The following is a 26291-nucleotide window of genomic DNA, read 5'->3' as shown; positions in this document are numbered from 1 at the left end:
TAGACGTGTGGTGTGAGGGGTAGCAGATTTGGTCAATGAGTCCTAGTCTCTATTGGGACACAAGACTAAGGGTATGTGCCACAGTCATTTATTGCATTGCTAGATCGTGATTTGTGAGTTTCGTGGCCCCATGAGTCATTCTACACATTTGGAGGCCTAGGGGGGTGTCGTCTAGATTAGGCTTAGCCTTTGCATGCCCTGGGGTGGTCCAATTTACCAAAATCTGGGTTTTGCATAGCTTATCTGAGTGCAGTGTCTGAGTTACTTCCCAATTCAATATATTTGCATTATTTTTTATTTTTAGGTAACCTTAGTGTGAAAATTTAAATTTAATATTTCTTAAAATTAGTTATTGAATTTCAAATAATCTATCAATTTTTAAATACGTCTATATGTTTCAAGTTCCGAAAGGAAAGTCACACACACACACACACACACACACACACACATTGAAACGATTCAATTGTATGTTCCATAGCACTCTAGTTTTGAATTCTATATAACACTATGCTAATCACCTTTTTTCTAGCCACAAACACTATTGAAACATGAGGAGAACACCATTTTTTGGGTCCATGCATGTTTGGTACATTGCATTGATGGGACCTAAAATGGGCCGGCACTGGCTATAGTACTAGCCAGACCTCATGCTCATGACACACAAACACCCTCACGGCCTCGCGGACCAGGAGCGTCAATCTAATGCTAAAGGACAAATTGCCCTAAAGCTTAATTCATGCGTTTATAGTTTATAGTCCAACATTTCCCTAAAACTCCTCAAAGGGAGATCCCAAAGTACATAGGCATAACGCCTCGTCACACACACATAGGAGGCACTCCACTGACTAATAGTCGGAGCCCCACTGCGGCTCTCCTACATCGCAGGGATTGGCCCTTTGATGCACTGCTAAACATATAACACAAGTGAGCACAAACTCCTCTCAAGGTACCAATATTTAACGTTCCAGGATGTACCATTCCTCACTACAATTTTCCCTTGGGACCCAATGGCTAACCTACAGCTTAGGACATCCTCTCACGCTCATCGTTGGTCACAACCTAAGGAAAACATGTGCCATGCATCCAAGAGGTTTTTCTGATAACCTTTAATTGTTATGCTTAATGAAAATCGTGTATGGCTATGTGCTCAGACAAAAGAAAAATCAGCATCGTGCATCGTGTATAAAGCATTCTTTCCATGAATTTTACTAGTGCGTGCTGCGTTGAAAGGAGGCACCAAGCCATATGCTCATGCTACCATCCTCTTTATTTAAACCGTTTCCTATATGCCAAGTGCAATGCATAAATAAAATCTTTTCTTTATCTTTCATTGTTTCAGCCCCTCTTCATCCAACTCTTAGCATTTTGCATCATTGATCGGTTAGATAGGGTTTATATGCATTTTTTCCTTTTAAAAGAATAATAAATATGCACAAAACATAGAAATGGGGACAAATCGAGGCCAACCTCATGCTTTGCCATTGTTATACATTGCACAAACATAGATATAATTTTCCCTAATTTTCCTCAGTCCATTTTTTATTTTTCGCTAATTCTAAATCCATTTTTTCCCTTTTTTGGTATTTTTCCCTATTTTTCTTTAATAAATAATGACTGAAAATGAAAGTTGATTGTGGGCTGTGGCCCTTAGGTTCATTAACAATAAAAATTCAGATTTAGTTGGTGTGACATATCATATTTCTCATTTATGAAGCAAAAAACCTAATTTTATCCTTAAAACACGTGTTTTTCATGTATTTTAACACTAATTCTAGCCATGTATCCTTATATTTTCTGATTTTCAAGTTGTAAACAGTTGAAAATCATGGCAAGAAATGTTATAATGAACTTTCATCCCATATGAACAAGGTTTCATAAAGCAAATAGCATAAAAAGATCATTTTTCTTTATAAAAATAGCATTACCGCTTATTTTCAGGTCTCAGTTTCTTGGTCTTGATTACGGGACTGATTTCCAGCATGCATTTTATACTAAGCATCTTCAAGAATAGCACTCTTCATGTCTTCATCCATTCGGAAGCAATCCGGTCTCATCGGGACAAGCTTTCCTCCATCATTCTTCATTGTCTTCTTCCACACAAGAATAGCCCCTTAAGGGAGAGAGAGGGAGGAGAGAGAAATACTAAAATCAGATATCTTCATCCAGGCCATCATTGCGCGAGCGAAGGGCGGTGATAGAATCAGCATACAGAGAGTAGGCAAGGGCCATTGTTAATTAGGTAGGTTGTGTGCAGGCTGATGATCACCATCATCATCATGGGGCGCAATTTTCGGGCGCAAAAAGGTGCCTCCATCTCCACAATTTGATGTATGCTTGATCCCCAAACTTTCATGTGGCATTTAAAATTTTGGGCTCCCAAAGGTTACTTACCCATTTTGCCCAAATTTTGTCCACCCCTTCGCATCTTGACCATTTCCTTGGCCACTTCCCCGTCCGGTGTCCAAATCGAGTGCTGTAAATTTTTGCGCGTCTAGCTTGACATCCCGCATTGGCCGGAAACTCTTGACAACCCACACGGTAGTCTGAAAAATTATCAAAAATCAACAAGTGTCGCTCGAGTGCCTTTAAAGAGTTGTATTTCACTTGGTGCTTAAAATCGTCCTAGCTGGAGCCGTCGCCTTCGACGTTGAATATTTTTCCCTTGATATTCGTAATTTTTGCCTATTTTTAAGCACTTATCGGCATCAAAACTCCGCTCTCATTGGCGACCACGGGATAGGGTGACTCAGCCCGTCAAATCCCATAAGAAATCTGCATAAAACAACCAAAGGAAGCATCAAGCTGATACAAAATAGTTACATACTAAAACATAGCGCAGTGCTCACCCTACTCCCTGAAAAAACCAAGGCATAATATCCACAAAGAGTAGGCCTAGCATAATCTGATAAAAGGTCCGAAGCTTGTCACTAACCAACTGCTCCAACACGGCCAAAGTAAAAAGAACTATCAAAGAGGTTGCCCTAAGTGGTGGTCTGAACTACCTACCTAACTAAGGACAATACAACCAGGAGCTCCTACTAGGCAAGGACTCCTATAGCCTGATCAAGAAGTATTTTCTTTCAGCGCATTTCTTCTTTTAGGGTTTTATTTTTCCCATACTTGGGTATGTAAAAAGGAGGGAGCTGAGCGTAGTGACCTAAGGAGAACAGGGCATCGGCCTCAGGTCCTGTCTCGGTACTCAAGAACCTACCAAGCCCTCGCAAGGCGACACTTAATCCTTTTCTGACGCTCACTTTTATTTTCGCTCCAACCTTTCTTAATTTCTTCTTTTCTAGCAAGACGCCCCCTAGGAAGACAAGGCATCAGCCCTAGGTCTGACTCGTCCCCAGGAACTTGCCAGGCCTTTGCTAGGCAATGATCAATTGCTTATAAATTTTCCTTTCTTTTCTTTTTGATTTTTATAGAGGTTAGAACCCCTTTTTACACACCTTTGTATATATTTGTTTTCTTTAAGATATTCAAGGTTTCTTTCCTTCTATCATCATTATTTTTCCTTCGACAGGCTTCTCTAACTACCTCACAACTAACAAGAACTCCTAGAACGGCTGCCTAGCAAGCTAGCAGAACAGGGCCACTAGGACTACTATCTAAAACAGGTCTTTCAATGCTTGGCAATGTCTTTACAGGAGGCAACGACTACTCAGACCTCCCTTCAGACATACTTAACCTAAACCTGGGACTTCATGCCTTGGTTGTTTGCCAATCCCCAACAAGAAAAGAAAATCCCCCAACAAGTATACAGACACATATAACATAAAACATGGTACTCATAAAGGAGAGATATCACCTGGATAGGGCCACGAGAAGCTTCCATGCAACAAAGGCTCCTACCAAGCTCTTCTTTGAACCTATCTAGCACAAAACTAAAACAAAAAACCATTAACCGCACCTGTACTAAACAGACAACCGGCCCTCTTGGCCTAATGAAATAAAACACTTCACTACAAAAACTTAATCGGCCCTCTTAGCCTAACGAAATAAAATAGTAACACCTCGCAAAACTGGCCCTCTTGGCCTAACGAGATAAAATAGAATAGCACCTACACATCCCTCCCCGGAATAGCACAAATATACAATAATAGGCTCATTTCCAAGGAGGAAAAACACAGGGCTCCCAGCCCTAAACTAAATGCATAAGGTTATGACCCATCCCTCCTGCATATATAGCAAGAGGCGTATGCATAACATGTTGTCTAATCAGCCTATGGGTCCAGGATAATAACGGTAGATTGGTCTCGGCTACTCTTTGCATCACCCATATCAACCATCATCTGCCATATATTGCATGCTTTGATAACATTCCCCACAAGCGACCGGGTCCTGTTTCATCATTGATCACAATGTCCAAACTGGGACCACAATTCAAGAAAAGGTCTTCCTCATAAGCAAGATTTACCATTGAATCTGCAAACTGATTCCAATAACGTGGAATCAGCTGAAAAGACACTCTCTCAAACTCCTCAAGTAGGGTCATCGCAGTTCGATGATACATACGGAGAATGGGATTCTGCATTGTGTATGTCCCATCTAGCTGATTCAAGATCAACTGCGAATCCCCTTTTACTAACAACCGCCGAATACCACCTTGTTTGGCAATATGCAATCCCATAATCAAGGCTTTATACTCCACCATATTGTTAGTGAATCCTGCCCCGAGATAAGCAGCTAACTTCATCATAACTCTACGTCGGGGATCTCATATTACTACTCCAACACTCCCTTTTTTATTAGGGCCCCTGGACGCTCCGTCAAAATATAATGTGTATGTCTATAATGGGTTTACATAGCCTATCATAACGAACTCCTCTATTTGTAATTATGGTAATCAAATTTTAGCATGTTGAGAGAATGAACTGACAACTCCATCCCATCTTCTTCATTGAACTCGACAGGGATACTCGTCAACAGTCATAAGCAGTGATGGTGGCAGAAGACTTTGATCTCCCACACAAAAGTCCCGTCTTTTTTCTCAATTACTTTGTATCCTTTGCTCCACCAGATAAGTTTCCCCTGATGGTATCTCTGCTCCAGATATGGGTGCTCCAAATAAGGAATTAACCGACCCATCAACCAACTTTAAGCTCTTTTGCAGGTCTCAAATCATCCCCAGCATGGACCTGCAATGCATTTTCTTTGTATTAGCATACATAGAAATAATAAGGTTTAATCTTATTAAGATTAACCTTATTTTTAAACTCTACTTCCTACAGATCAGCTAATAGAGCTGTAGACCTATTTTTCCCTATCCTGACAATCTTGTAGGGGCCATCCCATCTAGGTTCCAACTTCCCTGGAAACAGCTCCCTATGAGCATCATAATATAGAACTAATTGCCCTTTTTTAAAGGTGTACTTCTTCGCTCTAAGGTCATGCAACTGCTTCATCCGACGTTTAGCTACCTCGTGGTGTAATAAGCTCTGCAACTTCAGCTCATCCACATGGGCTATGGTCGTGAAACGTTCAGAAAGGGAATCCTCGTCTCCCAACGAATGGTTAGTTGCAAACTGTATGGTTGGCAACTCAATTTCAAGGGGTAACACACACTCTTCCCCGTAAACTAATTTAAATGGAGTATGGTCGGTAGCTCGCTTGAATGTTGTATTGTACACCCATATTGCCACATACAACTTCGTGTCCCAGTCTCGTTTCTTCTCAGAGACTATCTTAGACAAGATACCCACAAGCTACTTATTAGTACTTTCAACTTGCCCATTTGCTTGCAGATTATAAGGAGTCGTTTTATTATGTTTGATTTTCCAAGCTTCAGTCAAACTTTTGATCACTTTATTCAAAAAATGGGTTCCACGGTCCGACACTAGTTCCTTCGGGGGACGGAAACGGTAGATAATCTGCTCTAAAAGGAAACTTGCAGTCTTTTTTGTATTGTCCTGCCTCGTTGCCCGCGCTTCTGACCATTTTGTAAAATAATCAGTTTGCTACTATAATATACCTCTTTTGGGTAGTAGACGACGGGGTAATAGGACCCACAAAATCAATGCCCCACTTCTCAAATGAAAGAATAGCCATGATAGGCGTAAGTGGGTGTTTCCTATTCTCTCTGCTGTCATGTCTTTGATAGGTATCACATCTCTTAACGTACTCAAAGGAATCTTGGAAGATGGACAGCCACCAATATCCAGCTCTTAAAGCTTTCTACATCGTCAACTGTCCCGCAAAGTGCCCTCCACATGCAGAGTCATGGCACTTTTCTAAGATGAAAGGAAGCTCATCAAGCATCACACATCGGCGATAGATATCATCAACACCCTGCCGATATAGTGTCCCTGATCAAGGAAAACTTCAAAGCCTATTGTTTGATTTTCCTCTTTTCAGCTTTTGATAAACCAGCTCTAGTCTCTCCTGTTGATAGATAATGCGTAATAGCAGCATACCAAGATGGGATAGAAGCCATATCAATTTTAAACATTGCATCAATATCACTTCCTTAAGCTAAAGTCTCTTTTGGCTCCCCGAAATCCACAAGGCATTCCATAAGAACCTTGCAACCTCGGTGGCTTACTCTTAATCTCATAATCAAACTCCTGCAAAGTGATTAACTACTTTGCCAAACGATCAGGCGGTTGCAGCTTGTTCATAAGCAATCTAAGCCCTTCCGCCTTCGTATAGAACACTACCTTTTCATAGATGATGGACCTAAAAACGGGCCGGCACTGGCTCATGCACTAGCCGGGCCTCGTCACTACGCATAAGACAACCCCTCGGCCTCGCGGCCAGGATCGTCTATCAAAATCTCTGCCTTCCTAAACATTGCGTTTGTACTACATCGTTTGTAGTCCACTCTTCTCTCACCCACTACTCCTCAGAGGGAGTCCCTTACACATAGCCAAAAGGCTCGAATCACATACACATGGGGTTCCTCCTACGGCTGAATGCCGTCAACCCTTTGCGACTCTCCTACACCTTGGGGATTGGCCCCTCAGTGCGTCGCTTAACAAATAGACACATCGCACAAAAGTCGCTCAAGGTACCAAATAAGCACGCCCAGGAGTGTACCATTTCTTCCTCACTTGCTTTCCCCTTTGGGACCCGCGTCTACCTAGAGCATGGGTACCTCACTGCCTCTCAACCTAGGTCATGTCCTAATAAAACAATTGCAATGCATATCCAAGATTTCTGATACCTCTAAATATTTCCATGATTTATACATATTGTGGATGCTAAGTGCTCAGACAGTCATGAAATCAATATTGTGCACATGTGGAAAACATCCCTTCAATGATTTTCAACTACCGTTCTTATGCGGCGTTGCACGAACCTAGCACCAAGGAAACCCTCGTGCTACTAGGCTCTTATTTTATAATTATTCACCGACCTATATGGCATGCAAACAAAATAGAAATCTTTTTATTATTTTACTCCACATTTAGACACGTTCTAACCACTCTACCCTTCCATCGATCAAATGTTGCATTGTGGTATGGGTTTATAGGGCATTTTGCAATCATTTCATGTGTAAAAAATGGGAAAAACACACTAGAACAAGAAGGTGGGGTTGAACTAAGGCAAATCCTCATGCTTCAGTCCCCACAAACATTCACAAACATTGTTCTTAATTTTCATTAATTTTCCGCACCCAAAATGCATTTTTCCCCTATTTTTTGTGATTTTTCTCTATTTTCCTTGTATTTTTCCTTATTTTTTGCATTATTTAATTACTAAAAATTCAAAACAGGTTATGGGCTATGGCCCTTAGTTCCTTCTTGCAGCAAAAATGAAAATTTAGTTGGTGTTCTTATTCATTCTTCCATTTTTATGCCCAAAAACATCATTTCCCCTTGATTTTCCATATTTTACGTGTTTTAGTGTATTATTTTGAGCCACAAGATGCATATTTTTCTGATTTTCTGATTATGATCCACAAGTACTCATCGAAAACAGCAACATAAACAATTTTTAGCCCACATGAACAATATTTTATCAATCAAAAGCCATGAAATCTCAAATTTCCTTTGAAAAAATTGAATTACCGCTTATTTGCGTGTTTCGGGTTTCATGTCCATGGCTGCAAATCTGAAAATCAGCAGCACTTCATGTCCAGCACAATCACAAATCACCATTTCCAGCCCGTGGAGCAATCCGATCCATGCCGGACAAGCCTCCACCATTCTTTCTTCTTCCTTCTTCTTCCCACATGAATTCCCTCTTAGAGGAGAGAGAGGGAGGAGAGAGAAAGACTGATTTTCTCTCTCCCTCTACAGGCTGCCAATGGAGGAGCGAAGACAAGCGATAGAGTCAGCATCCAAAGAGGAATGAGGGCCAATCATCATTTGCAGGGGTTGTTTGCAGGCAAGAGGGAGCATGATCAACATCTTGGCGCATTTTTCGGCACCTGTTCCTCACGTTCCTTCATCCTCTCTCTCTCCACGATTTGCTACATTTGATGTTGCATAAAATTTTGGGCCCCAACCTTCCCCAAAGGTCATGACCATTTGGCCAAAGTTTGGTCCACCTTTTCAAATCTTGCCCACTTTGTGGCTATTTCCCCGTCCGGACTCGGAATCGAGCTCTGAAAAATCCTAAGCGTCCGGCTTAGCATCCCTCATTGGCCAGTAGCTCGTGTCAACCTGCACGACTGTCTAAAAAATTATGAAAAATCAACAAGTGTCGCTCGGGCACCTTTAAAGCACTTTGGTGCTTAAAATTGTCCTAGATCGAGCCGCCACCTTTGACGTTGCATATTTTTCCCTTGATATTCATAATTTTTAGCTATTTTTAAGCAATTCCCGGCACCAAAATTCCACTCTCATTGGCGACCACGGGATAGGGTGACTCAGCCCGTCGAATCCACGAACATATCTGCACATACACAACCAAAGAAGCATCAAACTGATACAAAACAAGTATATAATCAAACTCAGCACAATGCTCCCCCTACCCCTAGACAGAACCAAGGCATGACATCCACAAGAAGTAGGCCTAGCATCATCTAATAGAAGATCCGAAGTGAGTCACTAACCCACTGCTCCAACACAGCCAAACTAAAAAACCTATCAAAGAGGTTGCCCTAAATGGTAGTCTGAACTACTTACCAACTAAAGACAACACAACTAGGAGCTCCTACAAGGCGAGGACTCCTATAGCCTGATCAAGGAGTATTTTCTTTCAGTACATGTCTTCTTTTAGGGTTTGTATTGGATGAACATACTTAGGCATGTAAAAAGGAGGGAGCTGAGCGTAGTGACCCAAGGAGAACAGGGCATCGGCCTCAGGAACTGTCTCGGTACCCAAGAACCTACCAAACCCTCGCAAGGCGACACTTAATCCTTTTCTAACGCTCACTTTTATTTTCGCTCCAACCTTCCTTGTTTTGTTATTATTTTCAGTAAGAAGCCACCCCTAGGAAGACAAGGTATCGGCCCCGGGTCTGATTCGTCCCTAGGAACCTACCAGGCCTTCGCCAGGCAATGATCAACTGCTTATATATTTTCATTCCTTTTCTTTTCTTGGGATAGGGGTTAGAACCCCTTTTTACACACCTTTGTATTTATATTCATCTTTTGGGATGTTCAAGGTTTCTTGGCATCATCATTTTTATCTTCTAGCAGGCTTCTCTAACTGCCTCACTACTAACAAGAACTCTTAAAACGGCTGCCTAGCAGGCTAGCAGAACAGGGCCACTAAGACTTCCTTCTAAAACAGGCCTTTCAATGCCTGACAATGTCTTTACAGGAGGCAATAACTACTCGGACCTCCCTCAAACATGCTTAGCCTAAACCTGGGACTTCATGCCTTGGTTGCCGGTCCCCAACAAAAATATATTCCCTCGACAAGCACAAATACACATATAACAGGAAAGAAAGGTACTCGTAAAGGAGAGATACCACCTGGATTGGCCACAAGAAGCTTCCATCGCAGAAAAGGCTCCTCCAGGCTCCACCGAATTCCACGAATCACTAAACCTGTCCAGCACAACACTTAAAACAAAACCCCAATTAAACGCACCCGCACTAGACAGCGAAATGGCCCTCTTGGCCTAATGAAATGAAACACTTCACTACAAAACTAAATCGGCCCTCTTGGCCTAATGAAATCAAACATGACTTTGCTACAAAACGGAATCGGCCTTCTTGGCCTAATGAAATCAAACATGACTACGCATAACATCCTCCTGGAAACAACTATGATAGACATCAAAGCATGCCATTCCCAGGGGACCAGAGGCTCGTAGCCCTAAACTAGGTGCATTAAATTATGACCCATCCCTCCTGTGTATATCACAAGAGGTGTTCGCATCACATGTCGTCTAATCAGTCTGTGGGTCCAAGATAATAAAGGCAGATGAGTCTCGCTTGCCCTCTGCATCACCCAGATCAACCATCGTCTGCCAAAGAGGGCATGTTCAGAAAGCATACCCCACAAACAACCAGGTCCTGTCTCACCATCAATAGATATATCGGGACAAGGGCCACAATTAAAGAAGAGGTCTTCTTCATACGCAAAATTAGCCAAAGAATCGGCAAACTGATTCCAATTCCGTGGAATCAGCTGAAAAGACACTCTATCAAATTCTTCTAGCAGGGCTATGGCAGTATGATGGTACATGCAGAGGATGGGGTTTCGTACCATGTACGTCCCATTGAGTTGATTTAAAACCAACTGAGAGTCCCCTTTCACCAATAACCGGCGGATACCACCCTTCTTTGCAATATTCAAACCCATAATCAGGGCTTTGTATTCTGCCATATTATTGGTAAAATTCTCCCCGAGATAAGCAGCTAACTTCATGACAATGCATCTCGGGGGTCTCGGATGACAACTCCTACACTTCCTTTTTTGCATGTACCCCTGGACGCGCCATCAAAGTACAAGGTGTACGTCCATAAAGGGTTTACATATCCCGCCATCCGGAACTCTACTCGTAATTATGGTAATCGAAATTCGGCATATTCAATGGGTGGACTGTAGGCTCCATCCCTCCATCATCATTAAATTCAACAGGGATGCTCGTCAAAATTTGTAGGCAGTGATGGCAGAAGACCTTGATCTCCCAAATAAATGTCCCGCCTTCTTGCTCAGTCACCTTGTATCCTTTGCTCCACCAAATAAGCTTTCCCTGATGATACCTCTGTTCTAAATATGGGTGTTCTAAATAAGGGATCAGATGACCCATCAACCTCTACCATGATTTCCTTGCAGATATTTGATCGATCTTGCCTAGACCTGCAAGGCAGTCATAGTATTAGTGCAATCAGAAATAATAAGGTTTAATCTTATTAAGATTAACCTTATTTTTAAATTCTATCCCCTCAAGGTCACCTAACAAGACTGTAGATTTATTCTTTCCTATTCTAACGATCCTATAGGGCCCGTCCCATTTGGGCTCTAGCTTGCCTGGAAATAATTCACGACGTGCGTCATAATACAGAACAAGCTGTCCTTTCTTGAAGGTGTATTTCTTGGCTTTAAGGTCATGTAGCTGCTTCATTCGGCGCTTCGCCACTTCTTGGTGCAATAAGCTCTGCAACTTAAGCTCATCTAAATGTGCTAGTGTCGTCAAGTGCTCAAAAAGTGCGTCTTCATCACTCAAAGAATGATTGATGGCAAACCGAATAGTCGGCAGCTCAATCTCTAAAGGCAAGACACACTCCTCCCCATATACTAACTTGAATGGGGTATGGCCAGTGGCTCGTTTGAAGGTTGTATTATAGGCCCACACTGCCACGTATAACTTTTTATCCCAATCCCGTTTCTTTTCCGATACAATTTTGGACAGGATGCCCACAAGCTGCTTGTTGGTGCTTTCAACTTGCCCATTGGCTTGCGGGTTATATGGGGTTGTCTTGTTATGCTTGATTTGCCACATCTCTGTCAAACCTTTGATCACCTTATTCAGGAAATGGGTTCCGCGGTCTGACATAATTCTTTCGGCGGACCAAACCGGTATATTATCTGCTCTAAAAGGAAATTAGCAGTTTCTTTAGCATCATTTTTTCTTGTTGCACGTGCTTCTGGCCACTTTGTGAAGTAGTTAGTTGCTACAATGATATATCTCTTTTGCCCAGTCGACGATGGAGTAATAGGACCCACAAAGTCTATTCCCCACTTCTCAAATGGTAGTATCGCCATAATAGGGGTGAGTGGTCATTTCCTATTCTCTCGACTATCATGTCGTTGGCAAATATCACATCTCTTAACATACGCAAACGCATCCTGGAAGATGGCAGGCCACCAATAACCTGCTCTTAAATCCTTTTGTGCTGTAAGCTGTCCAGCAAAATGGCCACTGCAAGCAGAATCATGGCACTCTTCCAAAATGAATGGCACCTCGTCAGGCATCACACATCGGTGGTAGATGTCATCAACCCCTTGCCGATATAATGTACCTGCGATCAAGGCAAACTTTAACGCTTGCTGCTTAATTTTCCTTCTCTCAGCTTTAGATAATTCGGATCCCGCCTCTCCCGTTGATAAATAATGCGTTATTGCAGTGTACCAGGAGGGAATAGATGCCGTATCTATTTTAAATAACAACTCCATGTCACTATCTTCAGCCACAGATTCTTTCGGCTCCCCAAAGTCCACAAGACATTCCACGATGCCTTGCAACCTTGGTGGCTTACTCCTGATTTCATAATCAAATTCCTGCAAAGTGATCAACCACTTTGCTAGACGATCAGGCGGCTGTAGCTTATTCATCAATAATCGAAGTCCCTCCGCCTTCGTATAAAGCACGACTTTCTCATAGAGAATATAATGCCTGAATTTCTTGGTCCCAAAGACCATCGCTAGACACAACTTCTCCATGTAAGTATAATTGATTTCGGATACCCCCAGCTTCCGGCTAGCAAAAGCAATCGGGTGGTACCACTTCTCTTCCCAAATTTGGGCTAAACAGCAGCTGATACTATACATGGTGGCTGCTAAGAATATATAGAACACCTCACCTCTTTTAGGTGCTTTTAAAATGGGAGCTCTTGCTAGCTCTTGTTTCACATCCTCGAATTCGACCTTACAAGGGTCACCCCATACAAACGAACAGCTAAAGGACAATAAATTTGTAAGCGGCAACATTCTTTCTGCCAAGGCGTTTATGAATCTACAGTAATAACCAACCGAAGACAGAAAGCTATGAACTTCTTTCGGAGTGCGTGGTGGACCCATGACAACTATAACTTTGACTTTCTCGGGGTCTGTTGTAATTCCAACCGAACTGACCACATGACCCAGCAATAACCCATAAGGTACTCCAAAAACACACTTCCGTGGGTTTAAGGCGATGCAAAATTGTCTACAGCGCTCAAAGCATTTTCTTAAAATGATCAGCTGCCTTCCTCTCACGGTGGCGGCCCCTAAGTCATCAATAAACACCTTCAACTCTTCAGGGGATATTTCACCGAATGTCTTATCTGCTGTTTGTTGCCATGAACCATGCGCATTGCATAAACCAAAGGCCATCACATGGTACGCAAAAGTACCAAATACAATGATAAAAGTTGTTTTCAACTTGTCCTCTTCTGCAATTGCCATTTGGTTGTATCCTGCAAAGCAATCCATAAACGAATATATCTCCCTACCCGCTAATTGATCCAAAATCTGGTCAATAAATGGCAATGGGTAGTAGTCCTTAACTGTCTGCTTATTCAGCTCCCTAAAGTCTACACATAATCGGATTTGATTATTATTCTTCTTTCTGATCACAACTGGCGAACACCATTCCGTGTGTTGCATAGGAAAAATCAAACCCGCTTTTCGAAGCTTTTGTAACTCTTCAAACAGATCGTCCCTCAGTTTGAAAGGCATATGCCTTACTTTCTGTCGTACAGGACGACTGCCCTCTTTCAACGGAATTGTATGAACAGCAAGACTAGGAGGAATGCCTCTCAGCTCATCATAACTCCAGGCAAAGATATCACGGAATTCTTGAATCAAGGCCACATAGTCCTCCCTTTCTGCTGTGCTGAGCATAGAACCTAATTTGATTGGCCATGAATCATCAGGCGTACCAAGGTCTAGCTCGATAACATCTGCATCTCTTATACGATCTTGGCCCTCTATCGGCTCATTTAAAGTAATCTGATAGATGTCTTCTGTGGTGGATCCCTCTTTGGACTCATCACTCGATGATGTCTCACTAGCAGTTTAATCCTCTAATGTCTCCAATTCTGTAGAAGATAGAGGAGCTCTCTCACTCTGCGGGGACTCAGGATAAGCATCAATCACCACACGATGGGCACCTCTGCCGAATATTAGTCGACCGGTGGGTATATCTACTTGGCAGTCGGCTTGCAAGATCCAAGGTCGTCCGCGTAATACTTGGTAACTTGGACGCCCTGCAAAACGAATCACCCTAAAGTCCAACAGGCATTCTACATTTGCAACTGTGACATGGACCTTAGTAATGCAGCCTTCCGGCTATCTCAAACTATCATCTGCCATTCTGAGAATTGTGGAGGTATCTTTCTGGATCGCAAGACCCAACCTTTCCATCAGTTCAGAACTCATAATGTTAACAGATGATCCCGTGTCGACAATGGCATAATCTACTAATATCCCATCGACATAGGCTGCAACCCTTGGGCAATGCTTCTCAGCATGCTCGAACCAGTCATCACCAACTCGCGCAATACCCAAAGGTTCTACGATATACCCGGTACGTAGGATCTTTCTAAATTCCTTGCGTACTCCTGGGGAAAGATTAATAAGCTGTAAGAGGTTCATGTCCGGCTTGACTTCGCAAAGAGAGCTCGCCAAATCGAATTCATGATAGTTTGATAGAGTTCGCTTTTCACGCCAAACCATCCGTTCTTTAGGTCGCTGAACCGGCTTTATTGCCTCTTTCTTAACTTTCACCTTCTTCTTTGGTGGTTCCTTATCGGCTTTACTTTCCACGGGCTTCAAAGGTCCCCCTTCCATGGCAGGATCCAAAACTTGCGTTCCTTTGTCGCCTTGTTTAGGGTTTCCGTCGACAGGATTATCCTTGTCGACTTCTCTACCCTTTTGACCTCTTGTAAGGACAGCTCGTAAATTAGAGGTTTCAGCATTATTAACGCGTACAGCCTCAATCAAACTAACCCCACTACCACTGGGTAGCTCCTCCACTGTAGTCTTTGGTCGTTGAAGTATTTGTTTAGGCCCATCTTCTCGCTGGGAATCATTTCCTTGCGCACGATGATTAACAGGCCCTGGTTGCCGACTACCTCGCTGGAGGGAACTGATCTTACTCCAGCAAGTAGCTACTAAATGGCTGGATTTTCCACAAATGTCGCACTTAACATTTAGAAAATTTCTTGGATAGTGCTGCCCACCACACCATTTGCAACTAAACCTCGAAGGTGCACCCTCCTCTGGGTATCTACTTCCTATCAAATTTTGTTGTTTTTTAAGGAATTTGACATCAACGACTATTTGTTGATACTGCTCCGTAATCATGTCGGTATAATGCTTCATCATGTCCTTAACCTCGCCAAGAACATTGGAAGCGCTCAACTCATAGCCTTGGTCATTACCATGTCGTTCCATAGGCCTAACAATTTGATTAGGCACTGGTTGTTGAGCCACAGGCATGGTATTAGAATTGACCGCTTGGCCTCCACCATTTGGAGCCATTTGACTGCTTGTAGGCATCGACACGCTAGGGGGAGCTGGTAATAAAGGCACATTCTGCATCATGTTCCCTCTCCCATTAGGGTTAGCCATGGCTATCCCTTGGCCACTACTGCCATTGGCCATCGCCACATTTATTCCCAATACTAAACCCATATTGGAATTACCTCGAGAAGCATAGGCTGCTTGCAGTCGGGATTCCACCTCTTGTGCTCGTGTAATGGCAGTATCTATATCCCCCAAGGGGACACTACTCAACTGCAATTGGATGTTAAAGTCCAAACCATGTAGGAAATATTGTAATTGGGTAGCTGCGGGGATAGGAATAGAGGTGTCCAACTTACGAAAAACCTCTTTTATTTTCTTCGCATAAGCACGAATATCCTCGTGTGGTTCTTGACAGGTTACGTTGAGTACACGCAACCAATATTTCCCACCCCTTTCAGGGGCAAACTCCCTTCGAAAAGCTCCATAAAATGAATCAATATTCAATATGGTTTCGGCTTCTAAACCATGATACCATATGGCAGCTCTTCCTTTGAGAGTCATGTTGAAGAACATCATTAAATGTCCTTCTTCTTGAATGCGACAGTTAAACATCAGCTTTTGAAACTCCCTAATGTGGAGTTCCGCATCTTCCTCAACTAGCCCATTAAAAATGGGTAGCGGGTACCCTAGAGCCGGCAAATCCGTCGTTCCTGCTGGAATTGCAATCAGCTGCGCCATGACGAGAATTGGATTTGGACTAGGAATAGGGGACGGTGGGGTTGCACCTCCCGCACTTGATGTAGACTGGCTTATGGAAGGAAGGGGAGCACTGGAGCTTCCACCTTCTCCTAACTCACTGCTTGTGGCACCAAGACCACTAGATCCACTCCCTCGTAAGGGTTCAGCACCGCTACACTTAGGGGAATATCTCCTAAAAATTTCAGCATGTCGCCTAGCTCTTTCGTCTCTTTCTTGCTTTTGGATTTCTGCTAGACGATGCTTATTGATAAATAACGGATCAATCACAGTATCCTTTGGCATAAACTGCTAGCTGATCCCTACACAATCAGGATTCGAGGACCGCCACTTTTAAACGGCTCCTGGCAGACGCACCACTGATGGACCTAAAAACGGGCCGGCACTGGCTCATGCACTAGCCGGGCCTCGTCACTACGCATAAGACAACCCCTCGGCCTCACGGCCAGGATCGTCTATCAAAATCTCTGCCTTCCTAAACATTGCGTTTGTACTACGTCGTTTGTAGTCCACTCTTCTCTCACCCACTACTCCTCAAAGGGAGTCCCTTATACATAGCCAAAAGGCTCGAATCACATACACATGGGGTTCCTCCTACGGCTGAATGCCATCAACCCTCTGTGACTCTCCTACACCTTGGGGATTGGCCCCTCAGTGCGTCGCTCAACAAATAGACACATCGCACAAACGTCGCTCAAGGTACCAAATAAGCGCATCCAGGAGTGTACCATTTCTTCCTCACTTGCTTTCCCCTTTGGGACCCGCATCTACCTACAGCATGGGTACCTCACTGCCTCTCAATGTAGGTCATGTCCTAATAAAACAATTGCAATGCATATCCAGGATTTCTGATACCTCTAAATATTTCCATGATTTATGCATATTGTGGATGCTAAGTGCTCAAACAGTCATGAAATCAATATTGTGCACATGTGGAAAACATCCCTTCAATGATTTTCAACTACCGTTCTTATGCGGCGTTGCACGAACCTAGCACCAAGGAAACCCTCGTGCTACTAGGCTCTTATTTTATAATTATTCACCGACCTATATGGCATGCAAAAAAAACAACAATCTTTTCATTATTTTACTCCACATTTAGACATATTCTAACCACTCTACCCTTCCATCGATCAAATGTTGCATTGTGGTATGGGTTTATAAGGCATTTTGCCATCATTTCATGTGTAAAAAACGGAAAAAATGCACTAGAACAAGAATGGGGTTGAACTGAGGCAAATCCTCATGCTTCAGTCCCCACAAACATTCACAAACATTGTTCTTAATTTTCATTAATTTTCCGCACCCAAAATGCATTTTTTCCCTATTTTTGTGATTTTTCTCTATTTTCCTTGTATTTTTCCTTATTTTTTGCATTATTTAATTACTAAAAATTCAAAACAGGTTATGGGCTGTGGCCCTTAGTTTCTTCTTGCAGCAAAAATGAAAATTTAGTTGGTGTTCCTATTCATTCTTCCATTTTTATGCCCAAAAACATCATTTCCCCTTGATTTTCCATATTTTACGTGTTTTAGTGTATTATTTTGAGCCACAAGATGCATATTTTTCTGATTTTCTGATTATGATCCACAAGTACTCATGGAAAACAGCAACATAAACAATTTTTAGCCCACATGAACAACATTTTATCAATCAAAAGCCATGAAATCTCAAATTTCTTTTGAAAAAATTGAATTACCGCTTATTTGCGCGTTTCGGGTTTCATGTCCATGGTTGCAAATCTGAAAATCAGTAGCACTTCATGTCCAACACAATCACAAATCACCATTTCCAGCCCGTGGAGCAATCTGATCCATGCCGGACAAGCCTCCAATATTCTTTCTTCTTCGTTCTTCTTCCCACATGAATTCTCTCTTAGAGGAGAGAGAGGGAGGAGAGAGAAAGACTGATTTTCTCTCTCCCTCTACAGGCTGCCAATGGAGGAGCGAAGACAAGCGATAGAGTCAGCGTCCAAAGGGGAATGAGGGCCAATCATCATTTGCAGGGGTTGTTTGCAGGGCAGGAGGGAGCATGATTAACATCTTGGCGCATTTTTCGGCGCCTGTTCCTCACGTTCCTTCATCCTCTCTCTCTCCATGATTTGCTACATTTGATGTTGCATAAAATTTTGGGCGCCAACCTTCCCCAAAGGTCATGACCATTTGGCCAAAGTTTGGTCCACCTTTTCAAATCTTGCCCACTTTGTGGCTATTTCCCCGTCCGGACTCGGAATCGAGCTCTGAAAAATCCTGGGCGTCTGGCTTAGCATCTCGCATTGGCCAGTAGCTCGTGTCAACCTGCACGACTATCTGAAAAATTATAAAAAATCAAAAAGTGTCGCTCGGGCACCTTTAAAGCACTTTGGCGCTTAAAATCGTCCTAGATCGAGCCGCCGCCTTTGACGTTGCATATTTTTCCCTTGATATTCATAATTTTTAGCTATTTTTAAGCAATTCCCGGCACCAAAATTCCGCTCTCAATAGAGGATGTAGTGCCTGAATTTCTTAGTCCCAAAGACCATCGCAAGACACAACTTCTCCATGTAGGTATAATTGATTGTTGAGATATCGAGCTCCACTCGTGATATGCCAGGGTGACTGTTGTGCATTTATGTCACCGACTTGTCAGTTGCAGATGTGATTGGTACACCGCCCATGAATAATAGCTAGATGACAGCTATCCTTATCTACTCTAGTTCGTGGCTCAGTTAGTATGCCACCTTAGTTAGTTGAGTTTGGTTTGAGACCCATATATAGGGTTCTTCTATTTCTTTGTAAGAGAGTTCTTTTGGCTTACACAACTAAGAAGAGGAAAACTGTTTTCAGCCTCCACCCTTGTGTGTATTCCCCCATTATGCAAGCAAGAAAGCTACAAGTGAGACTCCTTCCTTCTCTCCTAGAATCTTGACATGGTATCAGAGCCTTGTTCGTGGTAAGGAGCTCAAGAAAGCAAGCCAAGTTCGCGGTGTTCTGGTAAGAAGGCCAATGTTGCTTTCATTTTTCTGGTGTGGGAGCAAGTCTCTGCAGGTAGTACAGCCGGCTCTTCGTGGTGAAGCAAGAGGGCAGTATATGCTGCGGGAAAGGGCTTTAGCCCTTGGTGACCCTGTTTTTTTGATTTGAGGCCATTTCGGGGCCTGTTTTGGAGGCGGAAGTTTTCTGCACGCACTCAGGAAAAGGCCCTGTTTTATGCTGTGCGACCACTATTCTACAGGTCGGTGAAAAGTTACCATAGAAATTGCATCGTATGCTTGTGTGCAGAGACATTGGGAGTTACAAAATCATCCTTGGTTCCTGTTTATGCAAAATCGTCACTAGGAAGTGACTGTGTGGTTGAATACCACTTTCACCAGTTTTGCAGATTTACCCTTGTGAGGGTGAAGCTGTGTTTTTTGTAGTGACAGAATTTTTTTTTGCAGTGTTCTGTAATAGCGTCTGATTCTCTTTCACAGATTGTCACTGAAAAGCTTGACAAGAACAACTTCCAAGCATGGAAGTTTAGAATGACGAATTTCCTTATGGGAAAAGGATATTGGAAATTTGTTGCAGGAAATGAAGAAGAACCAGTTCTTCCTGATGTTCCAAATCAACAGCAAATGCAGGCATTTAAAGCATGGCATGAGAGAGCCAGGAAAGTTATGTATTGGCTATCTATCAGCATTTCAGACTCTATGATTGTGCATATTCAGGATGCAAGTACGCCAAAGGAGGCATGGGATACTTTGTCAAAAATGTACAGCACAAATACGCAAGCCAGGAAAATGCAGCTCAAGCAAGAGTTGCACAATGTGCAAAGAGAAAGTATGAGCATCAATGACTACCACATGAAGGTGAAGAAGATTGCAGATGCACTTGCTTCCATTGGGTCGCCACAGTGGAAGATGATGATTTAGTTTCTGTGACCTTGAATGGTCTAGGAAAGGATTATGCACAGTTCCGAACATCCATTTCTGTCCGTGAAAGATTTCCTGATTTTGAGGAGTTGATTGCTCTTCTAATTTCTCAGGAGCAGAGAAATGGTGGTGCATCTTCTTCAGGAGGAACTTCAAAAGAAGCTGTCTTCTACTCAAATGCTGGAAGAGGTAGAGGCAGAGGTAGAGGAGGCTGATTTGGAGGCCATGATAGAAATCAGAATATGCAGCAAACTTAAGAAAACCTGTCCTATGGAGGAGGACGTGGTAACTCTAGAGGCAGGGGGAGCCAAAGAGGTCGTGGTGGATGGCAAAGAGGCCAAAATGCAAACAATAATGTTGAATGCTACTACTGTGGTAAAATGGGTCATATGGCTAAAGACTGCTATAAAAATCAGAATGACATCATGAATGGAAAATTGCAACAAGGAAATTATGCATCTTCTAGTAGATAGGGTGATGACAGAAATGAACACTTGTTTATGGTGCAACACATGAACAATTCTGTGACAAGTGCAGAAGAAAGCAATGAAGTGTGGTATGTTGACTCAGGTGCATCAAACCACATGACATGTCATGCAGAATGGATGGAGGATGCAAGGAAAATGGAAAAACCAGGATTTGTGGAGACTGGTGATGATACTACACATCTTATTGTGCAGATTGGAAAAATTCCTTTGTCTATGCAGGATGGGAAAAAGAAATACCTGTCAGATGTATTTCATGTCCCGAATATCATCAAGAATCTGGTTTCTGTTGGTCAAATGGTTGAGGAGGGCTTGCAGGTCAGATTTAATCCTCATGGATGCTTTGTTGAGGATATGAAAAATAAAGGTCGCTTGATAGCAAAAGGAAAGAAGAAGGGCAGAATGTTTACATTGGATGCAGACATGCCTCAATTGAGTGCAGCAATGTTTGCACATGGGACCGGTGTAGTTGCAGATATTGATATCTGGCATAAACGCATTGGTCATGTTAACGTACAGTGACTTAAATCAATGCAGGTCCAAAATATTTTTGCAGGATTGCCTAAATTCAAGGTTGCAGAAATGCATAAGGTATGTGTAGCCTGTCAATTTGGAAAACAGGCAAGGAAACCATTTCCTAGACATGTTCAAGAGAGTAAGAAGCCATTGGAATTAATCCACTCTGATGTGTGGACTACTAAAGCTACATCTCTTGGAGGCTGTCATTATTTTGTCACTTTTATTGATGACTATAGCAGAAAAGTTTGGGTGTATTTTATGAAAAAGAAAAGTGAAGTTTTTGGGCATTTCAAAACTCTTAAAGCTATGGTTGAAAAAGAAATAGGCCTACAAATAAAATGCCTAAGGTCAGATGGAGGGGGAGAGTACCTCTCAAATGAGTTTGCAAGGTTCTTGCAGGAGCATGGCATAAATCAGCAATATTCATGTAGTCATACCCCACAACAAAATGGAATTGCAGAAAGAAAAAACAGGCATATTGGAGAGGTATCTCGTGCCATGCTCAATGAAAAAGACCTGCCAGATTTTTACTGGGCTGAGGCAGTTGCTACAGCAGTCTACATAATGAACAGGACTCCCACTGCAGCAATACATGGCATGACTCCAGAGGAGAGGTATACTGGTAGGAAACTAGATATTTCTCATTTGAAAATTTTTGGTTGCATTGCCTATGTTCATGTGCCAGATGAGTTGAGATCCAAGTTGGATCCAAAAGCTGAGAAGTGCATCTTTATTGGTTACTCTCTGCAGCAGAAAGGGTATAGATGCTATAACCCTTCTACTCGTAAGTTTACAGTGAGCAGAGATGTTGTTTTTGATGAGATGAGTAGCTGGTATAAACCAGTAAATGTGATTGATGATGTAGATGCACAAAATGGTAATGCTACACAGAATTTACAGCAGCAATCACAAAATATTAGTGGACATGGAGTGTCCTCTAGCAGTGGTTCATATTCTTCACCATGGACAGGCAGATTGAGATCAGGAGAATCTCCTCAAAACAATGCAGATAGTGGTATGCAGGTTTCACGAAAAGGAAAAGAGAAGGTAGATCAGCCCATGTTTGATGTGAATGCAGGTCACTGTTATGTGGATGGTGAATCCAGTGGCTCAGAACAGAGCATTGATGATGAGTTGGGTATTCCTTCTATTGTTACACCTGGAGTAAGGAAGACCAGGGATGTTTTGAGAGCACCTGGGAGTGAACCTACTTTGCGCAGGTCTACCAAAGCTAGGTATCATGTGGATAGGCTGAAATATGATGGATTTACAGCCATTCACTATGCATATATGGTCAAAGTGATACAGGAACCAGAACCCATTTCTTTTGAGCAAGCCATGGGAAAAGAAAAATAGGAGAAATCCATGGATGAAGAAATGGATGCCTTAGAAGCAAATGCTACATGGGAATTGGTACCTTTGCCTAAAGGTAAGAATGCAATTGGCTGTAAGTGGGTTTATAAGGTGAAGCACAATGCAGATGGTTCTGTGAACAGATACAAGGCAAGATTAGTAGTCAAGGGGTATGCACAAACATATGGCATTGACTATGAAGAAACATTCAGTCTGGTTGCAAGGATGGCAACCGTAAGAGCAGTCATTGCTATGGCTGTATCAAAGAAATCGTCTTTACATCAGATGGATGTAAAGAATGCCTTCTTGCATGGTGATTTGCAAGAAGAGGTATATATTGAGCAGCCACCAGGTTATGTGCATGCTGTTCATCCTGAGTTTGTTTGCAGGTTGAAGAAAGCCTTGTATGGCTTGAAGCAAGCACCTAAAGCATGGTCTGACAAGATAGGACAGTATCTTGTCACTATTGGCTTTTAGATTTCCAAGGCAGATTTTTCACTTTATGTGAGAAAAACAGAGAAATGTATTATGCTACTTGTCATTTATGTTGATGATTTGATTATGACAGGTGACAGTGATGAAGATATCCTTCATGTGAAAATGCTATTGAAGCAGAAGTTTGAGATGAAGGATTTGGGAGAGCTGTGTTATTTCTTGGGTATTGAGGTGATTAGATCACCAAGTGGGATACAGCTCTTGCAGAGGCAGTATGGATTGGACATGCTGTCCAAATATGGGATGACAGGCTGTAAGCCTATTTCAGTTCCTTTGGAGCAGAATGTGAAGTTGAGTGCAGATGCAGGTGAGCTTCTCGAAGACCCTACTATGTACAGATGCATAGTAGGAAGTTTGATTTATATGACTATTACCAGGCCAGATTTGAGCTATGCTGTTGGATTGGTAAGTCAGTTTATGCAGGCTCTAAGGAAACTGCATTTGGATGTGGCTAGACGCATACTCAGGTATGTGAAGTCCACATTGCAGTATGGACTACTTTATGAGACTGGGGTTCAGATACAATTGCATGGACACATTGATGCTGATTGGGCTGGTAGTATTTCTGATAGACGATCTACCAGTGGATATGTGTTCTCTTTTGGGTGTGCTGCAGTCACTTGGAGCAGCAAGAAACAGCCTACAGTTGCCTTGTTGAGCACAGAGGCTGAGTACAAGGGCGCAGCAATGGCTGCATGTGAGGTAGCTTGGTTGCATAAGCTACTTTATGATATGCATCAGCCTACAGATGGGCCAGTTGTCATTTATTGTGACAACATGAGTAGTATACACTTGGCAAATAACCCAGTCTATCATGCTAGAACAAAGCACATTGAGGTGCATTATCACTATGTGCGAGAGAGAGTTTTACTAGGTCTTATTGATCTAGTTTATGTCAACACAGAGGATCAGGTAGCTGACATATTCATGAAGGCATTGGGTGCAGAGAAGCTGCGCAAGTTCAGAGACCTGCTTGGTGTGCACGAATTGGGATTGAGCTCGAGGGGGAGTGTTGAGATATCGAGCTCCACTCGTGATATGCCAGGGTGACTGTTGTGCATTTATGTCACCGACTTGTCAGTTGCAGATGCGGTTGGTACACCGCCCATGAATAATAGCTAGATGACAGCTATCCTTATCTACTCTAGTTCGTGGCTCAGTTAGTATGCCACCTTAGTTAGTTGAGTTTGGTTTGAGACCCATATATAGGGTTCTTCTATTTCTTTGTAAGAGAGTTCTTTTGGCTTACACAACTAAGAAGAGGAAAACTGTTTTCAGCCTCCACCCTTTTGTGTATTCCCCCATTGTGCAAGCAAGAAAGCTACAAGTGAGACTCCTTCCTTCTCTCTCACAATCTTGACATTGATATCTGAAATGCCCAATTTTCGACTAGCAAAAGCTATCGGATGATACCACTTTTCCTCCCAGATTTGGGCTAAATAGCAGTCGATACTATGCATGGTGGCTGCTGAAAATATGTAGAACACGTCGCCTCTTTTAGGTGCTTTTAAAATGGGTGCTTTTACTAGCTCCTATTTCACATCCTTGAAAGCTATCTTACAAGGGTCGCTCCATTCAAATAGATAGCTAAAGGATAATAAGTTCATTAATGGCAACGTCCTTTCTGCCAGGGCATTTATAAACCTTTGATAGTACCCTATCGATGACAGAACGCTATGAACCTCTTTTGGAGTGCGTGGTGGACTCATAGTGACTATGACCTTGATGTTTTCAGGGTCAGTTGTGATTCCCACTGAACTGACCACATGGCCCAGCAATAGCCCATAAGGTACTCCAAAAACACACTTCCATGGGTTAAGAGCGATGCAAAATTGTCTACAATGCTCAAAGCACTTTCTTAAAATAATCAACATCCTTTCCCTTACAGTGGCTGCCCCCAGGTCATCAATAAACACTTTAAACTCATCTGGGGAGATGTCATCAAAGGTTTTGTATGTTGTTCGTTGCCATGATCCAGGAGCATTGCACAAACCAAAGGCCATTACATGGTACGCAAAAGTACCAAAGACAGTAATAAAAGTCGTTTTCAACTTGTCCTCTTCTGCAATTGCCATCTGGTTATATCCTGCAAAGCAATCCATAAACGAATATACTTTCCTACCTGCTAATTGATCCAAAATCTGGTCAATAAACGGCAACAGGTAGTAATCCTTAACCGTCTGCTTATTCAGCTCTCTAAAGTCTACACATAGTCGGATCTGGTTGTTTTTCTTCTTCCTGATAACAACTGGTGAACACCATTCTGTGTGTTGTACAGGAAAGATTAAACCAGCTTTCCTTAGCTTCTGTAACTCCTCAAACAGACCGTTGCTCAATTCAAAAGGCATACGCCTTACTTTCTGACGCACAGGACGACTGCCTTCTTTTATAGGAATAGTATGAACAGCCACGCTGGGAGGAATGCCTCTCAGCTCATCATAACTCCAAGCAAAGATATCGTGGAATTCTTGAATCAAGGACACATAGTCCTCCCTTTCTGCTGAACTGAGCATGGAACCTAATTTAATTGGCGGCGAATCGTTCAGCGTGCCAAGGTCTAACTCAATCACATCTGCATCTCTTATCCTATCTTGCGGCTCTATCGGCTCATTTAGAGTTATCTGATAAATATCCTCTGTAGTGGATCCCTCTTTAGATTCATCCGCTGGATGATGTCTCACTACCAGATGGATCGTCTGTTGTCTCTAATTCAATAGAAGATAAAGGAGCTCTCTCACTCTGAGGAGACTCAGGGTAAGCATCGACTATTACTCGATTAGCACCTCTACCTAAAACCACTCGACTGGCGGGTATATCGGCTTGAGAATCTATTCGTAAGATCCAAGGCCTACCTAGCAAGACTTGATAGCTAGGACGTCCTGCAAATCTTATCACCCTAAAGTCCAAGAAGCATTCTACACTTGCGACGGTAACATGGACCTTAGTAACGCAACCTTCTGGTTGTCTCAGGCTATCATCAGCCATTCTAACAAGGGTGGAGCTATCTTTTTGGATGCCTAGACCCAGCCTCTCCATCAACTCTGAACTCATGATATTGACAGAGGACCGAGTGTCTACAATAGCATGCTCCACCAATATTCCATCCACATAAGCTGGAACCCTAGGGCAGTTCTTTTCAGCATGGTCAAACCAATCTTCCCCTACTCGTGCTATGCCCAAAGGTTCTACAATATACCCAATACACAAGATCTTCTTAAATT

The sequence above is a fragment of the Lygodium microphyllum genome, chromosome 2, assembly GCF_053477565.2.
Source record: "Lygodium microphyllum isolate KBCC chromosome 2, Lygodium_microphyllum_v1.1.10, whole genome shotgun sequence".
Taxonomy (NCBI): Eukaryota; Viridiplantae; Streptophyta; class Polypodiopsida; order Schizaeales; family Lygodiaceae; genus Lygodium; species Lygodium microphyllum.
The sequence above is the reverse complement of the archived record's forward strand: the minus strand, read 5'-3'. Positions refer to the sequence as shown.